Source organism: Leucopleurus acutus (genome assembly GCF_964270905.1).
Source record: "Leucopleurus acutus genome assembly, chromosome: 3".
In the NCBI taxonomy this organism is placed as follows: Eukaryota; Metazoa; Chordata; class Mammalia; order Artiodactyla; family Delphinidae; genus Leucopleurus; species Leucopleurus acutus.
Window position 1 is genome coordinate 18,016,442 of NC_139145.1, and position 20,350 is coordinate 18,036,791.

The following is a 20,350-nucleotide window of genomic DNA, read 5'->3' on the forward strand; positions in this document are numbered from 1 at the left end:
CAAGGCCAGATCACCCCAGGCCCTGGAAGCCGCTCGGAGCCATCTGGGCCTGGGCCTGAGGGCTGTAGAGCCATCAAAGCACGAGAGGCATGGGTTCACACTTGCTTTTCAGAGAGGTCATTCGGGAAGCTGAGAAAGGGTTGGATTCGAATGGGTAGGACTCAAAACAGGCAGACCTGACAAAAATGGCAGGATTGTGGCAGGTGGAGAAAAGAAGGAAATGCACGGCTTGGAGGAAGAATGTACGTGACTTGTTGCCCTGCAGGAGATGGGGAGAAACAAAGGTGAAACAGCTGGAGGTAAGCAAGAGATAGCTGAGTTGGAAAGTACGGCTTTGGACAAGTTAAGTCTGAAGTGGCCAAGGGACAGTATGACAGGCCTAGGCTGCTGACCTACTCCAGGATCCACTCCTCCCTTCATTTTAGTAACAGAAGCCACCCTGTTCCAGCTGGACAAATGGCTACCCAACTAGAGATGACATCTGGTCACTTTCCTGGCAGCCAGCTGTGGCCAGATGACCAACCTTTAGCTAATGAGATGTGAGCAGAAGTGATGTATGCTACTCCCAGATCATTTTTTTAAACAGAAAGCTGCTTGCCTTTCAATCTATCTTTCTCCCTTGCTGTTGGCTGAGGGATCAGCAGTCATAGATCCAGGGATGGAAGTCACATGCTGAAGATGCTAGAGTCACCCACCAGCCTGAGTCTGGAATGACCTTGTGGCACTGAGGTGGCCCCCATTCTGGTCCACCTGCCCACATTGAGATTGGCACAAATTAATCTCAACCTTGTTGAGCAACTCTGGAATTCTCTCTGCTACAGCTGTTGTAACCTGTACTCAGACTGGTACAGTATTAGGTTAGCTTTTGTGAATTTGGGGAGTACATTACATTATTAGGTCAATAATTAACATAATTTCATCTCAAGATTTTAAATAATTTTAAAATTAAAATAAGTTTCCCTTATTAGGCAGAAAAAAAAAAATCACCTAAGACAGAATCTGTCAAAGCCACCTCCTCTGTCAATCTTGGGCTTCATGGGCTTCATGAGAGCAAGAGAAAGAACCCCAAACCAAACTAAGAAAGCATGTAATTTAGCTATTAATGAAATCAACTCTCTCTTGAGATTGTATTTCAACAAAATGGACCTCAACCTGGTTTCAGAAGACAATTGAGAGGTGTTAAGAATTCTTCATGCAACCACATTACCAACACATTAAGAATTCTTCATGCAACCACATTACCAACACACTGAAGGTGCAGTCCCTGCCTTAACTTCCCTCACCAGAAGATGCTGGTTCCTCACCTCGGTTCCCAGCAGTGGGACCCAGTGCCTACCGTGTTCACTGTCACTCGGCTTCTGCAGGTCTGCCTCCCTCTGCCAGGTCAGAAGCTCCTCAAAAGCAGGGAGGGCCTGTCTTCCCTCTCATAAGACATTGTTCAATGCCCACCATTTTTCCACTGAAAAAGCTCCTAGAAGAACACACTCTGCTCCTACAGACCTAACTGTGGTGAGTGGGTGCCTTGAGGTTAGGAATTGGCAAAGCCTTTGCTAAAGGCATCTGGCTCATGTCCACACTCTCCCCACTTACCATACTGCTTTGATGAATGCTTGTTTAATGAAATGCTCTAATCGAAAATCTCTATTTCTCCAAGACTGGAGACCTGTAAAATCTACCCACTCTATAAATAAACATTGGGCAGGAGAAACCTTCCTACCTGTTTAGAGCCTAGAGTAAGAAATGCTTTAAAAATTTTTTTCTCTACCTCTAGTATTCTAAATATAAGCAATTCAGGTACTATAAATATTAAATCTGATTAACTTTTCTAAATAGAAAAATTAGCTCTAACTACAGCTTTACATAGTTATAAAATTTTAAAGTGGGAAAGAACAGTGGAGAGCATACAGTCTGAGTCTTGTGGGGATGACAGCTACCATTTACTGAGTTCTCCTAACAAACTCCTGACGGCCTCCTGTGTGCCAAGCATGAGGTACCAGCTGTCAATGGAGTACTAATTGGACAGTCCCTTCCCTCAAACCACCAACTGCATATTTATCACACCACGTAGGAGGTGTCCTAGGGGAATGCACAGGCTGCATGGCAGAAGCCCAGCAGAGTAGTGTCCAGAGGGCAGAGTGAGAGAACAAGTGGAATGTGTGAGTGAGAGATGGATGTAAAGGAAGGCTTCCTGGAGGAGGCAAGACCTGCGTGCAAGTTAAGTATCAACCTAGGTGTGACGAAACAGGTACTTTCACACATGATGGTGAGAACTATAAATTAGTAAAACATTTTTTGGAAGCAAAATAGGTAATACCTAAGGAAAAATTTAAATGCACAAGACTCCTAACCTGGCAACTACAATTCTATAAATGTATCTGACAAATACATGTGTACAAATATTCAAAGATATTTGTGCAAGGATGTTTGTAGCACTGCTTGTAACAGGCAAAAAACTAGAAATAACCTAAAAAGTACCCTTGGAATGACTGAATAAATTACGGCACAAAAGTATAATAAAGCCATTAAAAACAATGCAGGGACTTTATGCATTGATATGGAAAGATGTCTAAGATATATAAGGAAATAAAGCAAGTTAAAGAAGACTGCATACAGTAAATTCCAATGTATGGAAAAATACACAAACACATGCACACACACACACACACACACACACAATATGCTAGCAAGTGCAGAGAAACAGTGGGAAATGAGACTTTCATTCTTGCCATTATAACTTTCTGTTCTTTTTTTTTAAACTATGCACATATTTCACATTTTAAAAACTAAACAAACACTTTTAAAAGAAAAGTTGCAAAATGGTCACTCTGACACCTTTACAGAGAATGGATTTGAGGCAGATGAGACTGGAGGCAGGAAGGCAAGTGGGCCAGGCTCTGAGTACACAGTTATACACCTTCTCCTAACAGCCTGTGAGGTGCGTGGTACTGTCCTCACTCTGCAAATGAGGAAACAAAACTGAGACAGTAAGGAACTTGCCCAAATTCTCAGCTGGAAAGTGGCACGGCCTGGATTTGAATTGAGGTGTATTTGACTACTATATCCATGTTTTTCCCAATATACTACTGTAATATCTCTAATTTTACTTAGAAAGTAAAGTGACTGTCCAAGGCCTGGTCAAGACCAGGCCAGAATAACGCAGATCTTCACATCTCATCTTGTTGTCTTCACCCCACTAAGACACTTTCTTCTGATGATGAAGATAATTCAGTGATCCATAGACTCAAACCTTTAATCACACTAATGTTTCAGAATACCCAGGACATTCAATATTTAAATTAACTGACTGCTGTGATTAAAAGCAGATTTTCACAATCACCCTCTTTGTTTCAATGCTTGCTGCTGAAAGTTTTAATCAAATTGTTTTTTCCTACTTTAATTCATATTAAAAATAGCATAGCACAACAACTTAATCTTTCTTGGATAACCAAAATCTTCACAGCACCTCAGGGCCATTCTTCTGAACATCAGTTCTTAAGTTACAGTACATACTATGATACAGAATTGGTTATTATGTCACTCACAGGGACGTGAGTGACTCCAGCAAGGATTCTTCCTGCCAGCTCCTTGTAGTTGTCAGTCTCCCCATCTCCAGGTCCAATGCCCGATACCCAGTGTTGTGAGTAAAGGCCTCATTGATCCCCAGACATACCAATAGCCAAAGTGCTCTCCCAGCCTCCATTCCTGATACCTCCAAACCACTGTATATATACCACATTAGAAAGAAAGATCTGTCCACTTGAAAACCTTTACATGAATGCTTATAGCAGCTATATTTGTAATAGTTCAAAACTGGAAACAATCCAGATGTCCTTCAGTGGGTGGGTGGTTAAACAAATTGCTGTATGTCAATACCATGGACCATCACCCAGCAATAAAAATGATCGAACTACTGATATACATTACAACTTGGGTGGGTCATAAGGGTATTATGAAATTTTAGTGACAATTTTTAGTGATAAAAGCCAATTTCACAAGGTCCATAGGACATAATTCCATTTATACAACATTCTTGCAATGAAAATTACCTATATTATAGAGATATAGAACAGGTTAGTGGTCACCAGGGGTTATGGATGGCGGGGGGCAAGGCGGGTGGTGTGGTTATAAACGGGTAGTACAAGGGAGATCTTTGGGATGATGAAATAGTTCTGTATCTTGATGGCAAAGGTGGTGATTATATGAACCTCCACATGTGATAAAATGACATAGAACTGTACAAGCATTGTACCAATGCTAACTGCCTGATGCTGGTATCATACTATAGTTACATAAATATACAACCATTGGTGGAAACTGGGTGAAGAGTGTACAGGACCTCTCTGCTATTTTTGCAACCTCTTGTGAATCTATAATTATTTCAAAATAAGGAATTAAAAGAGATTTGTTGAAAATATGCAGTCATCATACTGCTCTCCTGTTTAAATTCCTTCAGTAGTGACCGACTGCCTTGACAGTAAAATGCTAATTCTTATAACAGCAGAGGAGTTCTGCAGGGCCTCTGGCCCACTCTTCGGCACTATCAAACCACCTGGGAGCAGCAGACCCCAGCTACTGCATACCTCAGGTCTCTGCCTGAGCTGTCCCATCTGCCTGAGATGACTTCCCTCCCCCTTTTGCTCTCCTGGCCAAACTTCATCCTCCAAAGCCTAGTGCAAGCACCTGCTTCTCCTGCAAGTTCTCCTCTATAGGCTTTCCTTTCAAACTGTGCAGGGCATGTCCCTTTTTTGGCACCACATCATGTATTCATTTGCATTGCAAGTCTATCTCTACTTCTACCTGTGAGCTCCTCAAGGGCAGAAAATGTGTCTGATCTACTTCTCAATCCTTTACTAAGTACACAGTGGGTGCCCAGGAAATATATGTTAAGGCAAAACTAAGCAGGAGAGTAAATGTGGTAAGGCAGCTTCGTGCAATGGCTAAGATTAGGACTCTGGAGTCAGAGAGCAGTGGGTCTGCCATTTATCTGGGTGAGTGAACTTGGGCAAGCAATTACACTCATGCGTAGAACGGGAATAACTGCACAATCAACCTCAGAGGAAAACTAGCACAGTGTCTAGCACAGGGCAAGGTCTCAACGTCAGCTGACCTTAAGACACCCATTCTACTTATCCCAACAAATGTCTGCATTCTGCAAATGTGAATAAAAATCTGGTAAGTGCAAAAGCTGATGACGTGGTTAATACTGGTGAGCACCTCAGTGAAAGACACAATAGACAGGAGGCAATGCACAGAATTTACTTTTCATTCTAGCGTGTGGTAGGCAGATGATGTTTCAGGAAATTTTTGAATTTTTTTTTTTATACAGCAGGTTCTTATTAGTTATCTATTTTATATATATTAGTGTATATATGTCAATCACAATCTTCCAGTTCATCCTACAACCATCACTCCCCCTCCCTGCTTTCCCCCCTTGGTGTCCATATATTTGTTCTCTACATCTGTGTCTCTATTTCTGTCTTGCAAACGGGTTCATCTGTACCATTTTTCTAGATTCCACATATATGTGTTAATATACGATATTTGTTTTCCTCTTTCTCACTTACTTCACTCTGTACGACAGTCTCTATGTCCATCCATGTCTCTACAAATGACCCAATTTCGTTCCTTCCATTGTATATATGTACCACATCTTCTTTATCCATTCGTCTGTCAATGGGCATTTAGGTTGCTTCAATGACCTGGCTATTGTAAATAGTGCTGGAATAAACATTGAGGTGCATGTGTCTTTTTGAATTGTTTTTCTCTGGGTATATGCCCAGTAGTGGGACTGCTGGGTCATATGGTAATTCTATTTTTAGTTTGTTAAGGAACCTCCATACTGTTCTCCATAGTGGCTGTATCAATTGACATTCCCACCAAAAGTGCAAGAGGGTTCCCTTTTCTACACACCCTCTCCAGCATTTGTTGCTTGTAAATTTTCTGATGATGCCCATTCTAACTGGTGTGAGGTGATACCTTATCATAGTACTGATTTGCATTTCTCTAATAATGAGTGATGTTGAGCACCCTTTCATGTGTTTGTTGGCAATTTGTTTATCTTCTTTGGAGAAATGTCTACTTAGGTCCTCTGCCTATTTTTTTATTGTGCTGTTTGTTTTTTTAATATTGAGCTGCATGAGCTATTTATATATTTTGGAGAATAATCCTTTGTTGATTCATTTGCAAATATTTTCTCCCATTCTGAGGGTTGTCTTTTCGTCTTGTTTATAGTTTCCTTTGCTGTGCAAAAGCTTTTAAATTTCATTTGGTCCCATTTGTTTATTTTTGGTTTTATTTCCATTAATCTGGGAGGTTGGTCAGAAAAGATCTTGCTGTGATTTAAGTCAAAGAGTATTCTGCCTATGTTTTCCTCTAAGAGTTTCATAGTGTCCGGTCTTACATTTAGGTCTTTAATCCATTTTGAGCTTATTTTTGTGTACGGTGTTAGGGGGTGTTCTAATTTCATTCTTTTACATGTAGCTGTCCAGTTTGCCCAGAACCACTTATTGAACAGGCTGTCTTTTCTCCATTGTATATTCTTGCCTCCTTTATCAAAGATAAGGTGACCATATGTGCGTGGGTTTATCTCTGGGCTTTCTATCCTGTTCCATTGATCTATATTTCTGTTTTTGTGCCAGTACCATACTGTCTTGATTACTGTAGCTTTGTAGTATAGTCTGAAGTCAGGGAGCCTGATTCCTCCAGCTCCGTTTTTCCTTCTCAAGAGTGCTTTGGCTATTCAGGGTCTTTTGTGTTTCCATACAAATTGTGAAATTTTTTGTTCTACTTTTGTGAAAAATGCCAGTGGTAGTTTGATTGGGATTGCATTGAATCTGTAGATAGCTTTGGGTAGCATAGTCATTTTCACAATATTGATTCTTCCCATCCAAGAACATGGTATATCTCTCCATTTGTTTGTGTCATCTTTGATTTCTTTCATCAGTGTTTTACAGTTTTCTGAGTACAGGTCTTTTACCTCCTTAGGTAGGTTTATTCCTAGGTATTTTACTCTTTTTGTTGCAATGGTGAATGGGGCTATTTCCTTAATTTCTTTCTTATCTTTCATTGTTAGTGTATAGAAATGCAAGAGATTTCTGTGCATTAATTTTGTATCCTGCAACTTTACCAAATTCATTGGTTAGCTCTAGTAGAGTTCTGGCGGCATCTTTAGGATTCTCTACATATAGTATCATGTCATCTGCACACAATGACAGTTTTACTTCTTTTCCAACTTGTATTCCTTTTATTTCTTTTTCCTCTCTGATTGCTGTGGCTAGGACTTCCAAAACTATGTTGAATAAAAGTGGTGAGAGTGGATATCCTTGTCTTGTTCCTGATCTTAGAGGAAATGCTTTCAGTTTTTCACCATTGAGAATGATGTTTGCTGTGAGTTTGTCTCATATGGCGTTTATTATGTTGTGGTAGGTTCCCTCTATGCCCACTTTCTGGAGAGGTTTTTTTTTATCATAAATTGGTGTTGAATTTTGTCGAAAGTTTCTCTGCATCTATTGAGATGATCATGTGGTTTTTATTCTTTAATTTGTTAATATAGTGTATCACATTGATTGACTTGCATATATTGAAGAATCCTTGCATCCCTGGGATAAATCCCACTTGATCATGGTGTATGATCCTTTTGACTGCTGTTGGATTCTGTTTGCTAGTATTTTGGTGAGGATTTTTGCATCTATATTCATCAGTGATATTGGTCTGTAATTTTCTTTTTTTGTAGTACCTTAGTCTAGTTTTGGTATCAGGATGATGGTGGCCTCATAGAATGAATTTGGGATTGTTCCTTCCTCTGCAATTTTTGGAAGAGTTTGAGAAGGATGGGTGTTAGCTCTTCTCTAAATGTTTGATAGAATTCACGTGTGAAGCCATCTGGTCCTCGACTTTTGTCTGTTGGAAGTTTTTTTTTTTTTTTTTTTTGCAGTACATGGGCCTCTCACTGCCGTGGCCTCTGCCGTTGCGGAGCAACAGGCTCCGGACACGCAGCCTCAGTGGCCATGGCTCACGGGCGCAGCCGCTCCGCGGCATGTGGGATCTTCCCGGACCGGGGCACGAACCCAGGTCCCCTGCATCGGCAGGTGGACTCTCAACCACTGCGCCACCAGGGAAGCCCTGTTGGAAGATTTTTAATCACATTTTCAATTTCATTGCTTGTGATTGGTCTGTTCATATTTTCTATTTCTTCCTGGTTCAGTCTTGGAAGGTTATACCTTTCTAAGAATTTGTCCACTTCTTCCAGGTTGTCCATTTTATTGGCGTAGAGTTGCTTGTAGTAGTCTCTTATGATGCTTTGACTTTCTGCGATGCCTGTTGTAACTTCTCCTTTTTCATTTCTAATTTTATTGCTTTCAGTCCTCTCCCTCTTTTTCTTGATGACTCTGGCTAAAGGTTTATCAATTTTGTTTATCTTCTCAAAGAACCAGCTTTTAGTTTCATTGATTTTTTGCAATTGTTTTCTTCATTTCTATTTCATTTATTTCTGCTTTGATTTTTATGATTTCTTTCCTTCTACTAACTTTGGGTTCTGTTTGTTCTTCTTTAATTGCTTTAGGTGTAAGGTTAGGTTGTTTATTTGAGATGTTTCTTGTTTCTTTAGGTAGGATTGTATTGCTATAAACTTCCCCCTTAGAACTGCTTTTGCTGCATCCCATAGGTTTTGGATCATTGTATTTTCATTGTCATTTGTTTCTAGGTATTTTTTGATTTCCTCTTTGATTTCTTCAGTTATCTCTTGGTTATTTAGTAACGTATTGTTTAGCCTCCATGTGTTTGTGTTTTTTACATTTTTTCCCTGTAATTTATTTCTAATCTCATATTGTTGTGGTCAGAAAAGATGCTTGATATTATTTCAGTTTTTTTAATTTACCAAGGCTTGATTTGTGAACCAATATATGATCTATCCTGGAGAATGCTCTGTGTGCACTTGAGAAGAAGTGTAATCTGCTGTTTTAGATGCAATGTCTTATAAATATCAATTAAATCTATCTGGTCTATTGTGTCATTTAAAGCTTGTGTTTCCGTATTCATTTTCTGTCTGGATGATCTGCCCATTGATGTAAGTGAGGTGCTAAAGGCCCCCACTATTATTGTCTTCCTGTTGATTTCCTCTTTCATAGCTGTTAGCATTTGCCTTATGTATTGAGGTGCTCCAATGCTGGGTGAATATGTAATTGTTATATCTTCTTCTTGGATTGATCCCTTGATCATTATGTAGTGTCCTTCCTTGTCTCTTATAACATGCTTCATTTTAAAGTCTATTTTATCTGATATGAGTATTGCTACTCCAGCTTTCTTTTGATTTCCATCTGCACGGAACATCTTTTTCCATCCCCTCACTTTCAGTCTGTATGTGTCCCTAGGTCTGAAGTGGTTCTCTTGTAGACAGCATATATATGGGTCTTGTTTTTGTATCCATTCAGCAAGACTGTGTCTTTTGGTTGGGGCATTTAATCCATTCACATTTAAGGTAATTATCAATATGTATGCTCCTATTACCATTTTCTTAACCGTTTTGGGTTTGTTTTTGTAGGTCCTTTTCTTATCTTGTGTTTCCCAGTTAGAGGAGTTACTTTAGCATCTGTTACAAAGCTGGTCTGGTGGTGCTGAATTCTCTTAGCTTTTGCTTGTCTGTAAAGTTTTTGATTTCTCCATCAAATCTGAATGAGATCCTTGCTGGGTAGAGTAATCTTGGTTGTAGGTTCTTCCGTTTCATCACTTTAAATATATTGTGCCACTCCCTTCTGGCTTGTAGAGTTTCTGCTGAGAAATCAGCTGTTAACCTTAGGGGAGTTCCCTTATATGTTATTTGTCGTTTTTTCCTTGTTGCTTTTAATAATTTTTCTTTGTCTTTAATTTTTGTCAGTTTGATTACTATGTGTCTCAGCGTGTTTCTCCTTGGGTTTACCCTGCCTGGGACTCTCTGCACTTCCTGGACTTGGATGGCTATTTCCTTTCCCATGTTCGGGAAGTTTTTGACTATAATCTCTTCAAATATTTTCTCAGGTCCTTTCCCTCTTTCTTCCCCTTCTGGGACCCCTATAATGCGAATGTTGGTGCGTTTAATGTTGTCCCAGAGGTCTCTTGGGCTGTCTTCATTTATTTTCATTCTCTTTTCTTCATTCTGTTCTGCGGCAGTGAATTCCATCATTCTATCTTTCAGGTCACCGATCCATTCTACTGTCTTAGTTTTCTGCTACTGATTCCTTCTAGTGCATTTTTCATTTCAGTTACTGTATTGTTCATCTCTGTTTGTTTGTTCTTTAATTCTTCAAGGTGTTTGCTCTTTAATTCTTCTAGGTCTTTGTTACACATTTCTTGCATCTTCTCGATCTTTGCCTCCATTCTTTTTCAGCGCTCCTGGATCATCTTCACTATCGTTATTCTGATTTCTTTTTCTGGAAGGTTGCCTATCTCCACTTCACTTAGTTGTTTTTCTGGGGTTTTACCTTGTTCCTTCACCTGGTACACAGTCCTCTGCCTTTTCATTTTGTCTGTCTTTCTGTGAATGTGGTTTATGTTCCACAGGCTGCAGGACTGTAGTTCTTCTTGCTTCTGCTGTCTGCCCTCTGGTGGATGAGGTTATCTAAGAGGCTTGTGCAAGCTTCCTGATGGGAGGGACTGGTGGTGGGTAGAGCTGGGTGTTGCTCTGGTGGGCAGAGCTCAATAAAATTTTAATCTGCTTGATGGGTGGGGCTGAGTTCCCTCCCTGTTGGTTGTTTGGCCTGAAGCAACCCAGCACTGGAACCTACAGGCTTGAACTTCTGCTGCCAGTGTCCTTGTCCCTGTGGTGAGCCAAAGCTGCTCACTGCCTCTGCAGGAGACCTTCCAACACTAGCAGGTAGGTCTCGTTCAGTCTGCTATAGGGTCATTGCTTCTTCCCCCTGGGTCTTGATGCACACACTACTTTGTGTGTGTCCTCCAAGAGTGGAGTCTCTGTTTCCCCCAGTCCTGTTGAAGTGCTGCAATCAAATCCCGGTAGCCTTCAAAGTCTGATTCTCTGGGAATTCCTCCTCCTGTTGCCGGACCACCAGGTTAGAAAGCTTGATGTTGGGCTCAGAACCTTCACTCCTGTGGGTGGACTTCTGTGGTATAATTGTTCTCCAGTTTGTGAGTCACCCACCCAGCAGTTATGGGATTTGATTTTATTGTGATTGCACCCCTCCTACCATCTCACTGTGGCTTCTCCTTTGTCTTCAGATGTGGGGTATCTTTTTTGGTGAGTTCCACTGTCTTCCTGTCAATGACTGTTCAGCAGTTAGTTGTGATCCCAGTGCTCTTGCTAGAGGGAGTGAGCACATGTCCTTCTACTCTGCCATCTTCTCAGGAAATTTTTAGAAGACACCCACTTTCCAACATATAATAGTAGTTATGTTTCTGAGAGTTAAGAATTGGAAAAATGGATTTTCTTTTTTTCGGTACGCGGGCCTCTCACTGTTGTGGCCTCTCCCGTTGCGGAGCACAGGCTCTGGATGCGCAGGCTCAGCAGCCATGGCTCACGGGCCCAGCCGCTCCGCGGCATGTGGGATTTTCCCAGATCGGGGCACGAACCCGTGTCCCCTGCATCGGCAGGTGGACTCTCAACCACTGCGCCACCGGGGAAGCCCGGAAAAATGGATTTGATTCTAGAATCAGAGCTGGAGGATTTACTACCTGGGTTGCACCCTCATGCTTAGATATGCTGAAATCAAACTAGTAGCAGCATCAGTTTAGATATACAATATTTAAATAGTCAAACAAATTAAATCATTTACAATTCTGTAGAAATACATGTGTGTGTATGTTTATGTGTGTGTATATATATATTTTTTTCTTTTTTAAGGAAAAGGAGTTTTTTAAAAGCAATCATTCTCAATTATTCTTTCTCTTAAAATCATTGTAGGGGAGTGGAGATATGTTTTTTAAACAAATTGTTCTAAAAAAACCATATGTTTTTAAAACGAATCCCCAAGTTTTTCCTACACTGGCCTATGGAAAGACAAAGTAACAGGTGGTTTTCACACTGTTCATTCTCCTAATAGCTAAATAATTCAGCTATAGAAATATTCAAATAACAACTTCACAATGGGCAAGAACCCGTTTAACATAATGAGAGTTAATATTAATGTCTCTCTTTTTTTTTTTTTTTTTTTTTGCGGTACGCGGGCCTCTCACTGCCGTGGCCTCTCCCATTGCGGAGCACAGGCTCCGGATGCGCACGCTCAGCAGCCACGGCTCACGGGCCCAGCCGCTCCACGGCATGTGGGATCCTCCCGGACCGGGGCACGAACCCGTGTCCCCTGCATCGGCAGGCGGACTCTCAACCGCTGCACCACCAGGGAAGCCCAATGCCTCTCTTTTAAGGGGAAAAAAAAACTGCCTCATTTGTAATCCATATATCCTTAGAATCTATTTTTACTATTCCTGAAATGTTTCAGTGTATGTAGTCTTTGCTTAAGAAAGGGTCTAAGGCAAAATTAGCTGGGGAGAAAAAGGAGTAGAATACTTTATAGAATCCAAAAACAAAAAAAGAACCAAGAAACCAAATGACATTAAATAAAATCAAATCTGTTGAATTTCACCATCAAATGTTTAGTAAATTTCCTTAGCTGTAAGGAATTCCTATGCTAAAATGGAGACAATTCTTGCTCTTTTTTTTTTTTTGCAGTACGCGGGCCTCTCACTGCTGTGGCCTCTCCCGTTGCGGACCACAGGCTCCGGACGCACAGGCTCAGCGGCCTCGGCTCACGGGCCCAGCCGCTCCGCGGCATGTGGGATCCTCCCAGACCGGGGCACGAACCCGCGTCCCCTGCATTGGCAGGTGGACTCTCAACCACTGCGCCACCAGGGAAGCCCCGCTCATTATTTTGATATCTATTAATTTACATCCCAACATTTTCCAAAGAGGATTTGAGGCACCTTTTAACAATACTTTAACTGGCAATCCAAAGGCCAATAAAAAATGTGAAAAGATCTACAGTCCTTTCTAAAAAATGAGTTCTTGCCGGGCAAAAGGTATACAAACTTGTCCCCGAAATAATATGCCCTCTTAATGAATCAATGGGTCCAGGCACTGAGCATCAACAGCGGTTAACATCATAGTGTGAGCCAACAAGGACTACTTGCCTCTAGAGGAAGCGTGCACCCCCTTAGGAAGGCACCCTGGATCCAACCAAACCTCGCCTAGATCCAACTACAATTTTTCAAGAAATACAGAGGAACAAGAAATTACATTGGAGAGGTACAATCAGTAAAATCCCAATAATGGAAAAGCTATTGCTTCAACAAATAAACTACAAGGAAAAGAAAAAAAGAAATAAAGGGGGATCTACAGATTAAAAGAAATTTAAAAGACATATGAACTTATCACAATGTATGGACCTTATCTGGATCCTGATTCCAATGAAGAAACTATTAAAGAAACTATAAAATTTATGAGACAACTAGAAATTTGCATGCTGACTGGCTATTTGATGATATTAAGGAATTATTGCTTTTCAAAGTTTAAAAGACTCCTTATCTTTTAGAACATAAACTGAAAAATTCATGGATGAAATGACATCATAGTTAGGATTTGCTTGAAAATAATAGGTGGGGTGAGGTGTATGGATGGAATTAGGGACAAACAAGATTGGCCATTGAGTTGGTAATTGTTAAAGCCAGATACTACTCTGTCTACTTCCGTATATGTTTGAAATTCCTCATAATAAACAGTTAAAGACTGATGTTGAAACTAGTTCATACAATCACAGAAGGCCAAATACAAATTTAATTTTCCTTAATTCTTAGGGAAAATTATGTAAAAATGTCACCTTCTTAACCAAGTATAACTACATATTTAGATTGGAAATAGCTGCCCTACTGCCAAATCAATAGTCTTAAGAAAAAAATGTGGTTTTGTTTTACCTTAGGCATCATGAAATAAATTGGCTTACTCACTGTTAATTGCTTCATCTGGCACTTTTCTCTATCCAGAAATTTAAGAAATTTGATTTTAAATAGACAAATTGAGGTGTATCCTCTAACATTTATTTAGGGAGGCCAAATAAACATATTTTAATCTGTCAACAAATTATTTAAAGTGGTATCCTGAAAATTAAATCCTCAGGAGTGGATTCTCCTCAGGAGACTCAGGAGAATCAAAACTTTTCAGAGAAGACTATGCCAAAATAGTATTATTTTTAACCCTGCAGAATCCTTTTGAAGGGGAAAAAAAAGGGTTAAATGAAGGGAAACATTATCTAAATTGGATGTTGTTCTTCCAGAACAAATGAAGAGCCAAAAGAGAATACTCAGAGCTGAGGGACCCAGGAAAGAATGCTGATCTGGGGGATACCTGGGTTCAAATTTCACTTTCCAGCTGCTTGCTATGAAACAAGACTGCTGAAACTCTGGGAGCCTCTGTTTCCTCCTCTGCAGAAATGGGCTTCATAGCTGCTATCACAGAACTCCAGTGACAATTAAATGAGAGTACCTGGACAAATAGGGCCTAGCTCCTCTGGCCTTGGGCTACCTTTCCAGCTCATTGCAACTCTTCCCTCCTATACAACCTGCACTGGAGGTCGACAATCCTGCAACAAAGCTGAATGAGGTCTGTATTTTGCTTGTTTCACAGCATTTAAAACTTTAAAATTAGCTACTGCCAACATTTCAAAATCAAGAGAGTGTAGATACAAACGTCGAGTTCTGACTTCTTTCTAAAAATTGCTGGGTGAGCTGGGTCTGGTTCTCCAGGGTCCCCACTACTCCAAGCTCTCTTACACCTGGCCCAACAGGCTGATTTTGACCCCACATTGGTCTAAAGTTCTTCCTTCACCCTGCCCTTTCCCACTTCTTGCCTCCCCCACCTGACAAGTTTCTCATCACCATTCAAGGCTCAACTCCAGCACCAGCCATCACCTCCTCCAAGTTTCCATGGCACAGCCCCCCCTCTACAGCCAGCTGTCCTAATACTCTCTACATGTCTGCCTTCCCTACTGGGCTCTTGGGCTCTCTGGAGGAAGGGACCCTGTTGCTATTGCCTTTGTGTCCCCAGGGCCGAGCAGAAAGCCTGACCTAGATAATGTAGAATTCAGTAAATGTCTCCTGAATGTGTGGAAGGAAGTTACAGCTAAAACATTACAAAAATGTAAGATTTTATATCACAGCTTGTTCTGACAGTTACCAAATAAAGGGGTCAAGGACATTAAAATGTTTCACAAAATGAAAGCAAGTTTCCATCTGCATACTAGTTTCACAAGTTAGTCAGAAGTCACTAAACAAACATAAAGGAAAAGCAACAGGCGGGCAGGGTCATTCATTCATTCACTGGACTGATATTACTGAGTACTTACTGTGTGCTTTCTAAGCACTGGGGATAAAGCAGTGGACAAATCAGACAACTACCTGTTTTCATAAAGCTACATCCTAGTGGGAGAGACAGAAAATAAACAGGCAAATCAATAGAATAGTTTCAAACCAGATACTAGGAAGAAAATTAAACAACATAATGAGAAAGAATTACTAAGGGAAGAAAGAGGGTGGTCAAGGAAGGCATTGTGTAAAGTGAGACATCTGACCAGAAGAAGAACCAGAAGGAGCCAGCTGTGCAAAGATCCGGGAGACAACGCCAATCACTGGACACAGCAAGTGCAAAGGTCCTGAGGTAAACAGAACGTTCAAGGCAAGTAAGGTGGGTGGGACAGGAGAACGGTGCTCTGGGTTGGGGGAGTGGTGGGGGGTTGGAGGGGTGGGTTGGTGGGGTGGGGTGGGCAGGGCCCGCTCTGGCGTTGCTGGGCACTGAGTGTGCAATGACAAGGCATTGGAGCAGCGTTAGTATGGGGGACTATGGGCGAATGGGGAGGGGGTTCCTGCCACACTCAAACCAGCAAGGAGCAGTATGCCGCCCAATTTTTCACAAATGTGCACTGGGCTCCTGCCCAGGCGCTTTCACACACATTCATATAGCCTGACAACAACACTGTCCCAAAGGGCAGACATTTCTCCCACTTTGCTGAGGGGAAAACCGAGAAACATCAAGTGTCAGTGCCTTTGCTAAGGTCGCAGGAACCAAATCCCAGGCTTCTGAGCATCCCGGAGCAGGTGTGCTGCTGTGTGCCAAACAATCGGGGGGGGGGGCGCCCACAGACCCTACGGTAGGTCTGCCAAGGCCAGACTAGGGAGCGGGCCCTCAGCTTTGGGGTGCTGACAGCCGGTCGGGAGGGGTGACTGCGGCAGCCCGGGGGACGAGGGGCTGCGGCCGGGGTCACCAGCACCCCGCAGACCCCGGTCGGCCCCACAGAACCCGGTCCTCCAGCCCCGCGCTCCCCCTTCCCCGCGGATCCCGGCCGCGCGGCCCTCCCGCCGTCCCTCCCCAGCGAGGCTCGGCCCGAGAGTCCCCGCTGGGCCTAACCCGCCGCCGGGCTCACCTCGCCTCCCCGCCGCCGCGCCAAGAGGAGAGGGCAGGCGGGCGGACTGGCGGCGCTGCGCGCTGGCGGCTCGCGGCTCCGCTGCCCGGGGCTCGGCCGGCCGCCCCGCCCCGCTCTGCTCCGCTCCGCCCCGCCGCCGTCGCCGCTGCCGCCGCCGCCGCCGCCGCAGTGGGTGTGAGGGGCGCCGGAGCGCTTAGATCCCTTCCGGTCTGGCTCTCTTCTCCTCCGCCGCCGCCGCCGCAGCGGCGCTCGGCCTGACCGACCCGCGCGCCGACCAATCGGCGCGCGGTAAGTCGGACTGGTGCAGCCAATCGCGCGCGGGGTGGTGGGGACGAACTACTGCCGGGCGGCTCGGGCGGGGCGGCCGGCGGAGCCAGGGTCCTCAGTGACTAGTGAGCGGCGCTCGAAGGTAGCGCAGCAGATCGGATCCGCGCCTTATTGACGCAGGCACTGTTCGGCGAGCTAGCTGAGCTGTTGCCCCCACAGGGGCCCACGGCGCGGCGGCCGAACACGGAGCCGGGAGACGGTGGAGAGGGCGGGCTGGCGGGACCGAAAGCCGGGCCACAGGGCTGCAGGTGCAGACTGGCAGCGGCGAGTCGGCCTGGAGGGAGACGGAGCCGGTCCATTTGGGGGAAACCCGGGGTGAGGGTGAGGGTGAGGGCGAGGGCCAGCCAGGGCGAGGGAAGCTGGGGCCTTGGCGTCCAGGACCGGGAGGCGGAGGCGGCGAGGGAGTGGGGACGAGAGGAGAGGACCTTGGATTCCTCTGCTCACCGTGAACGAGTTTGTAGGGGTGCTCCCAGAAGTCGGGGACGGAGATGCGAGGAGGTGGCCATGTGCAGACAAGTATCCTCGGCAGGTCAGCGACAGGGCAGGAGAGGACAGGCTGGTGCTCCTGGGGCAGAGTTCAAGCTTCTGTCTCAGAGGAGAATGGCAGAGTCGTAAATGGAGGGAAGGGAATGCAGTGCTGAGGGCCCCTAGGACCTGGGGTTTGTTGACACTGACCTTTTTTTTTTCCCCCTTATCCTGATCACTTCATTTATTTATTTTTTAAACATCTTTATTGGAGTATAATTGCTTTACAATGTTGTGTTAGTTTCTGCTGTATAACAAAGTGAATGGAATCTTTAAAAAAATGGTTCTGATGAACCTAGGGGCAGGACAGGATTAAACACGCAGACGTAGAGAATGGACTTGAGGACACGGGGAGGAGGAAGGGTAAGCTGGGACGAAGAGAGAGAGTAGCATTGACATATAGACACTGACCTTCTTTTGAGGCATCTCCCACACCCCTCTAGCCTCTGGATCTGGTTCCAGCATGTCTGGAGTCATGTGAAATGATGGGAGAGGTGGTGTCGGATCTGTGTTTGGATGAGCAAGGCTGGAAGTGAGGCAAGGAGGCTGGACACAGTGGAGAAAAGCTCAGAGGTCCGTGGATGGGGTGAGGGGAATTGGACTTTGCGGATGGGGAGACTGGTGGACTGTGAAGGAGGAACAGCCCTCACAGGGTGGCCAGGACCACAGGGTGGCCAGGGCAGGGGCCAAACTTGGGGGAAGGAGCAGGACTCTGCAGAGGGGGGAGGTTAAGGGGCTGAGGGGCATGGAGCAGGGTGGCAGAACTGGGGGAAGCTGGCAAGCCTGTGACCCATGGCCAGGCTGGGGACACCAGGACCTCAGAAGAGAGGTAGGGTAGAGGAAGGGATCCAGGTGCAGTGTCCCCCTTAGGCCACCCCTACCTTGGCTACCAGAACAAGTTTTCTAAAACTGAGTATGGCCCATCCCTGCTTGAAATTGTAACTCCTGAGTGTTGCCTGATTGAGGAGGGCCCACCTGATAGGCTCCTGCCCACACTCAACCTTACTGCCACCTGCCCCAGGTGCACAACAGAAAACAGGGAGCAAAAATTACCACCATCAAGGATTATGGGAAACCGTCGGAGCTGTGGTTTTACGATGGAGCACTCATGGGTGCTTCTTCTCAGATTAGGAAGGAGCACCCATTCTCACACACAATCCAGCCCTGACTTTGCAGGACTCATCCCATGGAAAGTGAGTACCAAAAATCATTGTACACACATACAAACCTATATACATTTCCTGCTGAGTTTTCTGAAAGGATTCTGCTTTTTTCTGGCTTATGAAGTACAGGGAACATTTATGGACATAGAGCTGAGGTTACAGGGTGGGGGCCAGGGAGCTGGTCTGTGCTTGGAAGAGTGCACAGGATTCCGGTTGAGGCCAACAAGAGAGAAGATCCTGTCACAAGTGTGGTGAGAGCTGCAGGGGTGGGGGAAGGGGGAACACATGAGCACTGACAGCTGATCTAGCCTGCCAGGTGGAGAGGAGCAGTTGAAGAAGGCCTCCTGGACAGGAGGAAGCCCCAGCTGAGGCTGGAAAGCCAGCAGGAATGTTCTGGGCCAGTGCTTTAGGCAGAAAGCGCACTCAGACCCAGAGATTCAGAAGTGAGGACATGCATGCTATATTCAGGAAACCACATATCACCTAGTCTTGCTGGAGATGGAGAAGGGCGACTGGAGAGTTTTGAGGGCTTTGAGGTGTGTGGACTGGCACAGCTGACTGGAGGCCCATCGGCTGGCTTCAGCTCACTGATATGCTTTGTTTAACCCTGAGAGTTGTTTGTTTCTTTGTTTTTTAAGTTTTTTAGTTGCCAACATTTAAAAATTGGGAGCTTTCACCTTGGAAACACTCAATTGTTGGTTTCTCTTGAATAATTAAAGCTCTGGCAACATGGGGCCCAGATTCGCATAGTAGTCAGCTGGAACTGAGTGGCAGCTGCCCCTTTAGGTGAGACCCCTAGTTCACCACAGTCTCCACAACTCCCTATTATCCACATCTGCCTGCAACTTCACTCACCCCTTACCTAATAGGCCTTGGGGCATCGCAGGGTGGAGACCTGGCTGTGGAGGTAAAGGGCAGCTGTTGTGGAGTATTAAGAAAGGAAGTGAGCAGAGTGATTAGATGTTTATTTTGGAAAGATCACTAGGGCACATGAAGTTTCAGGGATGAGGGGCTTAAGACCACAAGACCAATTAGGGAGCTATTGCAGAGGTCCCTGTAAGAGAAGATGAGGTCTGGTCTGGGGCCAAGGCAGCAGGTGTCAAAAGGAAGGATCTGATTTTAAAACTGTTTCAAGACTTTAGGCAAATTCAAATTAAATTACAACCCACTATCACTACACACCCCACTAGGATGGCTGTATGAAAAAAGACAATAGCAAGTGTTGATGGTGATGTGGAGCAAATGGAACTCCCAGACACTGCTGGTGGAAAAGCAAAATGGTTTATCCACTTTGGAAACAGTTTGATAGTTTCAGATAACATTAAACACATAGCTGTCATACCACCCAGCAATCCCATTCCTCGATATATACCCTAGAGAAATAAAAGCATGTTCACACAAAGAGCTTACGTGAATGTTCATACCAGCCTTACTCAAAACAGTTAAAAACTAGAAACAACCCATGTGTCCATAATTCAGTGAATGGAAAGACAAACTGTGGTACATCCGTGCAGTAGGATATTACCTGACACAGAAAGGACTGGCCTGGTGGTGAGTGCACAGCACAGCATGGATAAGTATTAAAAACATGGTAAGTGAAAGAAGCCAAACATAAAACTCTACATGATTCCATTTATATGACCTTCTGGAAAAAGCAGAGTCACATCAGTGGTTGTCAAAGCTCAAGTGTGGGGAGGGGAATGACTCCCAGGGGCCATGAGTGAATTTTTGGGGATGATGGGCATACTCTGTTGTATTTTAATTATGGTGGTCCTCATATGACTATATGTGTGTCAAAACTCAGAATTGTGCACCTAAGAAAGGATGACTTTTAATGTGTGTAAATTATACAAAACAAACTTGATGTAAAGGAAAAAAAAAAACTGTTCAAGAGGTGGAATTGTCAGGTCTTACAGGTAGGATGTAGGGGTGAGAGAGGAGGAG

General features: G+C 44.1%; 1 protein-coding gene across 2 annotated transcripts in view; it reads right to left on the minus strand.

Moving 5' to 3' along the window:
* The window catches only part of MAPK9 (mitogen-activated protein kinase 9), a 67,233-nt gene extending 50,681 nt beyond the window's left edge, over positions 1-16,552 (minus strand). For both annotated transcript variants that reach the window (XM_082837157.1, XM_082837158.1), the window contains exon 1: positions 16,392-16,552. The gene's annotated coding sequence lies outside the window, so the exon portion shown is untranslated. The remainder of the gene's footprint in view (positions 1-16,391) is intronic.
* Between the last annotated feature and the right edge of the window lie 3,798 nt (positions 16,553-20,350).